This window comes from Miniopterus schreibersii (assembly GCF_964146895.1).
Source record: "Miniopterus schreibersii genome assembly, chromosome: X".
NCBI classification, from domain to species: domain Eukaryota; kingdom Metazoa; phylum Chordata; class Mammalia; order Chiroptera; family Miniopteridae; genus Miniopterus; species Miniopterus schreibersii.
In genome coordinates, this window is record NC_138104.1 from 31098673 (window position 1) to 31106387 (window position 7715).

Consider the following 7715-nt stretch of genomic DNA (forward strand, 5'->3'; position numbering starts at 1 on the left):
TTGTTGTTATGGGTACCATCAGGAGCCATTCTGCTAAAAATTAAAAAGGTCTTGTCTCTTTCTCAATGTTAACCTTTATCACATGGATAATAATATCATGCTTCTGCCTTATAGGTATGACTGTGAAATGAAAAGAGGGATTTTCATTGACCACAAATGAAAATCAGTCTCATTACTTTAAGATCTTTTTTTTTTAATCCTCAGTCAAGGATATTTTTTTCCATTGTTTTTCAATGGAGAGTGGAAGAGAGAGAGAGAGAGATCGATTGGCTGCCTCCCGCACTTGCCCCTACCAGAGCCTGAGATTGAGCCCGCAACCGAGGTACATGCCCTTGGCCGGAATTGAACCTGGGACCTTTCATTCCACAGGCCAATACTCTAACCACTGAGCCAAATAGGCCAGGGCTGTCTCATTACTTTGGAGGCACACCTTAAAGGCTACATGGACAACCATGTCATTTCTGAGGAGTCTGAAAATAGAATTGATAACATCCAAGTCAAGTACTACATTTTGGCTGGCCATATTTTCGTAGGGTGAATTTAGTAGGAGACAGGAAATGTATGACTGGAATCACATGCTGTATTAAAAGATACAGAACCTCAGAGAGTGCTCAGTGTTCATAGCTCAGAAGAACTTGGGTTCATAGACAGAACTGGTACTCCTGCCTTCCCCTCATTATAGATAAGTAAGTTGAAGCACAGAGGGCTGTGACCTACCTGTTCTGTGCCTGTTTCTCTCTATATAAAATAGGGATAGTAGCAGTTCCCACTTCATTTGTGTGTGGTGAATGAATACTTTTCATGTATTCATTAAATAATACATGAAAAGCCCCTGGAACAGTATTATCCACACATAGCAAAGGCTTAATACATTTTAGCCATTTACTGTTAACGTTTTCATCAACTGCATCACAGGGTTGTTCACATACCTGGGAATAGAACTGGCCTTGTTAACATTTGGGTCCTTCTCTCTGTATCATGTTGTTTGAAAATACAATTGACCGTGTCCAACTATGTTAGTAGACTCAGAGTGCCTGGGATCTGGGCTATATCTGGCAAAAGAGAAGCTGTTTGGAAAATTGTTTTTTGTTGCCTGTTGACCTTTTTTCTTCAGATCAGTCCACCTAGATCTTAAGAGAAGCTGAGAACCCTGGAGACTCAGGAATGCACCAGGTCTTGGGGAAGCTCTGGAAAAAATTTACAGGCATTAAAAAAAAGTCAAAATATTCTGTTTCTATTTATCAATTTCGTGAGATATATGTGTGTATATATATATATTTAAAGGACTGCTCTATTTGCAGTAAATACCTAGACATGAAATGACAAGGCTCATATCATCACTCTTCTTTTAATGCAGTCCACTGATGACCCCTGATGGGTAGGACCACAGATAAATGTGACTTTCCTGGTTCGAGTGTTTACCAGGCATTTCAGTGTTTCTGACAAGGATTGCATTCTCAGTATGGTTTTTCTTTGACTTGTTTTCCAAGCCTCCAGCTAGTAGTTGGTCTTACACTTACTCGCACATTACAGTCATCTTTCCCTGGCAAGGTCAGTGATTCTGACAAGATGTGTATTTTTCACTTTATTGTATATAAATTTATACAGCGCCACATCTGAATGGAAAGAAGTAGCATGTGCGGTTACGATTTTGACAGGTAAGCCTTCGCGAAGAGCCAAGCTCTTCAAATCCAGATTGGCAGGTAGCCCACCCTAAGACTTCCAGGAAAATGATTAAAAAACCAAAGGAAAATAACCATATTATAGAGTAGACTGTAGTAATTTAGTTCCTTTTTGAAAATCAAACCCCCCCGTCAAAATACATTTAAAGATCAGGTAGCTCAAAACAGTATGTTTTGAATAACCTCCCAAGAAACTATTTTGTGATATATATAAAAGACCGCTTTGTTTCAAATGTGTCTTAAACATTTCTCGTCTCCTACGGAGTCATAAGCAAAGACCTTAATTTTTCATGTTCCCTGGGGGTCGCCTCCCACTCAATGCTTAGCTGATCTTCTGGTCCCCTCTCCCACCCACCTCTCACAGCCCCGGCTTCCCCCGCTGCTTTTCATGCCTCTCTTCTGTTCCTTCACAGAGCTCACATTTCCTTGCTTGCTCCGCTAAAGGCTTAAAGCCTCCTTTGTCGCAGCCAATTAGCAAGGAAGCAAATCAACTGGGGATGTGAAAAATAGGGGGCAGGTTTTTTCCTAAGCTTTCCTCTACCTTCCTGACTAGTGTTTTACCAGTAATAACTTAGTTGAAAATCCCTGCTCTCCTTCCGTCTTTGTCAACAAGTGAGAATTGCAGGTGTTTTCCTTCCTAACATTATCTTTTCTCAGGCTGAAACAATAGAAAGCATTTTAAAGGGATACATTGCAGGGGTGGGGAACGTCCAGCCCTCGGGCCATAAAAGGCCCTCAACAGCATTTGGTCTGGCCCTGCCAAGGCCTCACCGAAAGAGAGGCAGTTCCAGCCATCACATTAGGGATGAGTTAATTAAATGTGTGACCAAATACAGCAGGGTAATTTTTAAGTTGATAATTTTGTATGGCCCCCGAATGATGTTATAAATATCCAAATGGCCCTTGGCAGAAAAAAGGTTCCCCACCCCTGATTTAGAGGATAGTGTTGAAATATATTTCTTGGCCCAAGATGGAGCCTCTCCTGCCTGGGTTGCTACATCAGAAATGAAGTATTAAAAAAAGAAAAAAAAAGAAAAAAGAAAGAAATGCAGTATATCCAGGAAACCAATCCCCTAGCGCCAAGTCAACTCTGGGCCTTCTCACCCTAAACAGGGGTGACTATGTGGCCCCAGCCAATTAGATATTTTCTTTTTGTCTCTTCTTTATTCTTTATTTTTTACCCTATAAAAGCTTCCTTCCTTCTGTCCCATTTTGCAGTTCTCCAAAGGGAGACTGTCCACTTCATGAAATGTTAACTAAGTTTTGTTTGTAGCACCTAAATTGTCTCGTTTAATCTTTTTTTTTTTTTAACAGTAGTAACAACAGAAAGATCCATTTAAGTTGGCTCTGTTATCTGTAGTGTCCCCAAACTGGGCTTGGAAGGAAAATAACTCGGAAATTTGTTAATAATACAGATTCCTGGGCCCCACTCCAAAATCAGAATGTGGAGAGTGGGGCCCTGGGAACCCAATTTCTTCACAGTGTCCCAGGTAGACTTGAAAGCGATTGGACAGTCATTGGGCAGCTCCCTGGTGCCTGCCTTCGAGGTCCCCTCTCCAAATACTGCGGTAAAGGAGGGAAAGGCCTGGGCTTCATAGCAACGCTTTTGTGCAGATACTGCTTGGGTCAGCCCAGATAATTGAGAGTTGATCTATTAACTTCTGAAAATTACCACGGCAGAACATAAAAGGCCCCAGGCAAGAAAGGAAGATGGGATTCTTGTCTAACAGGATATTTATTTGTATCTTCCGCAGTTTAGCAATGAAAAGAAAGGAAGCAAAAAGCAACACTATTTAATGCGATAGCAGAAAGGTCACAGCAACCAGACAGCTGATGAAACAAGTTGCTATTGTTCTTAGCCCAATTCAGATTGCTTTTGCCCCAGAACCACTTAGATAATTTTCTCTTTTTTGCCTTCTCTCTCTTTTTTAAATGTCTTTATTGATTTCAGAGAGAGGAAGGGAGGGGGAGAGAGAGAGAAACATCAATGATGAGAGAGTCATTGATCGGCTGCCTTCTGCACTCCTCCTGCTGGGGATCGAACCCACAACCCGGGCTTGTGCCCTGACTGGGAATCAAACTGGCGACCTCTTGGTGCATGGGACAGATGCTCAACCAACTGAGTGGGCCACACCAGCCAGGGCTTGCCTTCTCTTTAAGTAGTCAGTATGCCTTCCCTTCTCTTGAAGCCATCAGGCAGGCACACATTGGGGAAGTTTTTATGCTACATCTGCATTTAAAAAAAAATGCTCTCATTGTATACTTGCCCACTGTTAAGGACAATTTTCATGAAAGAGATAAAATCCTGACTCTCGCACAGATATAAAATGACCATGTGTTAATGATTTTATTTAAGTCATTATTAATGAGGTTACTTGGCGGCTTCTAGAACTGCTCCAAACAACAAACACATTTATAGACCTAGAATATTGAAATAGACTTGCAAATGAAGGCAAACTGGATTTTTTTATTTACTTATTTATTTTTATTTATTTATTTTTTTGTGGAGGGCCTTCGTCCTCAAGATAGAAGCCATCTGCATGTGCATAGACAAAAAATAATTTGCATTATTGCCATCAGTATCTTACAACTTATAGAATTATGAAATACTTCAAAAGCAATGAAAGGCTAGACCCAGGTAAACTGGAAGGGTGCGCCCTAAACAATGCAGAGCCTTCCACTGAAGTACAAATGTTTCCCTATGCTCCTGAAGAAGGCATAACAGCTCCCCATTGCTATTAAAGCCTAACTTGTCTGCATAACTTTCAAATCTCTCCTTAAGCTCATTTGCTTTATGCTGTTCCCTTGATTTATCAGATCGTCTTTTATGACTTCCAATTAAAAAAAAAAAATCTCAGTTTTAGATGACTTTAATTTGATTATAAAATGAGTGCATATTCATTTTGGAAATTTTGTAAAACACAGAAAAAAATGTAAAAAAAAAAAAAAGTTAAAAAAATGGCATGTTTAAGGTTCTGGATCTGAAGATTAAAGATCAGGGCACTAACAGCCGTTACCTTAGGGTAATGAAGATGTATTGAACATAGTGCAGGACTCTGAGTGTCAGCAACAGCTTGGTGTAAAACCCATTTTACAGGATAAATTATCAATAACCTTACCACACCTGGAGGACATACACTAATAGAATGATTTGTCAAGGGAAGTCGAAGGTTTTTCCCCTCGTTGCCCCATGGCTATCAACACCTAATTTGCTAACGGTTCTGTGCACCTACCAGATGAAGACTTTTGCCCTTGCCGTGGCCTGGGTTTCAGAAGGTCCGAACCTGCCAAGAGCACCAGTGTGCTCTTTTTTCACTTCCATCAATATTTCTGCCATGCAGACTCAGTCCTTGTGCTCCATCGTAACAAAGAAGAACATCTTTGCTCTTCAAAAGGCACCAATCGGCGGCATTCCCATGTGGCTCTCTGTGAAACTGCAGCTGAGCTTCTACATAAGGCTATCAAAGGCATCTGAGAAATTAGGAGCATCGAATGAGTTTTTCTCCATTTGCTTTGGTTTAGAAAGAGTAGGTCTGTGCAGGGGTTTTACACCAAGCTGTTGCTGACGCTCAGAGTCCTGCACTATGTCCAATATGTCTTCATTACCCTAAGGTGCCGGCTGTTAGTCAGTGCCATGATCTTTAATCTTCAGATCCAGAACCTTAAACACGCCATGGGCCAGTGGCCTTCCTAGACTCACTTCTTCAAGACCATCTCTGTACAATCTAAAGCAACAAAGCTGGAGAGACCCCCCCCCTCCGCCCCCAAATACAGGAGCCAGTGGCACATTGATTGCCAACATATGAACACACATGAAACACATGGTTGCCCCCTGTTGCTTTTCACATATATGTGTTCACATTAAACATTTAACAACCAGGTCTCTGAAAACAAAGTCTTGATTTATAACATCTGGCAATTTCTATGGTGTAAATACTCCCACCGTGGCTGAGTTTAAGCTCCTGCCATGATGTCACTGAACACGGAGTTGGGAAGAGATTGCGCTCCTGCCCCCCTCACCCCCACAGAGAGGCCCGTGCATGGAGGACTCTCGGCCAGAGGCAACTTCATGTCGGCAGCAGCTGAGGAGGACCCCACCAAGGGACTCACAAGCTTTGTTTCATTGGCTGCGCCTTAAGTCAATGCATTTCCTCTTCTGCCTTCTGCCCTGAGAGCTGGGCTTCTATCTGGTCCATGGTGACTCAAGTGGCCCAGAGCCAATCTCCCTCCACACCACTCACAAAAAGCAACAGATCTCTGCTTTATAGTAAACACAAAATGAATAGGAAAATTCCACTCCAAGGGGATCACTGTGGTCTGGGGTCCTCGGAAATAAAATGATCTATTCCATTAGGCATAAAAACACAGTATCAGGGTTCAGATTTTCTCTGTTGAGGGCCAGGTGCGCATACATCCATGGGCTTATTGTACAGGCCCAGAGAGATGTCTCAAAAAGCTAGGGGTGGTTTTTATAGCTTTATAATGGTATACTTCGCAAATCATAATATTCACTCATTTTAAGTGTATAATTCAATAGTTTTGTGTCTGTGTGTGTGTGTGTCATTTGTTTAAAGTAAATTTACACAGTTGGGCCTCTATTACAACAATCTATTTTCTAGTTTTAGGACATTTTTATCAAGTCAGATAGAAGCCCCATTCCTTCTACCCTCCATTCTCATTCCTAAGCAACCACTCTCTGTCTCGATAGATTATCCTAGTCTGGAAATTTTATATAAATGGAATCATACATATGCGGCCCTTTGCATGTGGCTTTTTTCCCCTACCCTAATGTTTTTAAGGTTCACTTATGTTGTGGCAAGTAGCACCACTTCACTATTTATTCTCTTGATTGCTGAATAATATTCCACTTTATGAATATATCACATTTTTTACGTATTCAAAAGTCGATGAACATTTGAGTTTTTTTTCTACTCTTTGGCTATAACAAATAATGCCGCTATGAGCTTTTGCGCACAAGTGTTTGTATGGACTTATTTTTTTTCTATTTTTTAGGTATACCCCAAGATACCTAAGAGTGAAATTATTAGATCTTAAGCTGCTTTTATACCTATCTGAGCTGAACCAAAAGTACCAGTAGAATGAGCTCAGAAAATGGTACAAACGTGAGATTGGTGATGTCACCTCATCAATATCAGCTCCCAGTCACCTCTCCCTCCATCCGTATATATCCCTCTCCTGCCCCCTCTTCTCTCCCTGTGTTTCTCCTGGCCATCCAAGAAAAAGTTGTTGCATTTCCAGAATCTCACTCCTGGAGCTGGTTTTAAAGACCGTTGTATTTCCTGGGAGAGTCTGGGGCTCTTTCACTCGTTCTGCATTTTCCCTGCCCCAGCTCATAAACGGAGCCTGCTGTTGGGAAGAAGATCCCCCCTCTACCCTTCTTGAGTTCATATGGCCGGACTAATGAGAAAATTGACGGAAGACCAGATTAACAGGAGAAAAGCCAGTTCTATATGTGCATGCGGGAGATCATAAATGATGCTCTCAGAAATAACGAACCAGCCAGCTTTTTATGCTTTTTGGACAATAAATTTATGAAGAAATTAGAGGACAAAGACAGGTTTGGGAGCTCATTAGTGAGGAACCTAAACACAGTTTGGGCTTGGGTAGTAAGTTAGTAAAGGAGTAGCAAGGTTTGCTCATGTAAGCTTTTTGGACCTGGATTCCTTAACTCTAGTGATAAGGGTGTCCCTAGCAAGGAGGGGACCTTTCTCAAGGGAGATTTATTTAGTGCATTCAAAGAGACAAGGGAAGGTCAACGGTCCCTTCTGGTACTGGCTGCTTTTCAAGTTACTTCAGTTCAAAGTTATCAATATGCCTTTGTGGGATATTTTGGGGCAGCCTGCCCTGGGCCCCGACACTGCCACATTCCATGGAGTGGGTGGTGACAAGACTCTACCTTAAGCTATCTTTCTACAGGGTCTCTTAGGTTGAAGGAGTCTTCGAGAAAAGATAGAGGAGAAGGGATAGCCAGCAGCTACTGAGTGCCCTTCCTCAGGGGGGAAGACAATCTCT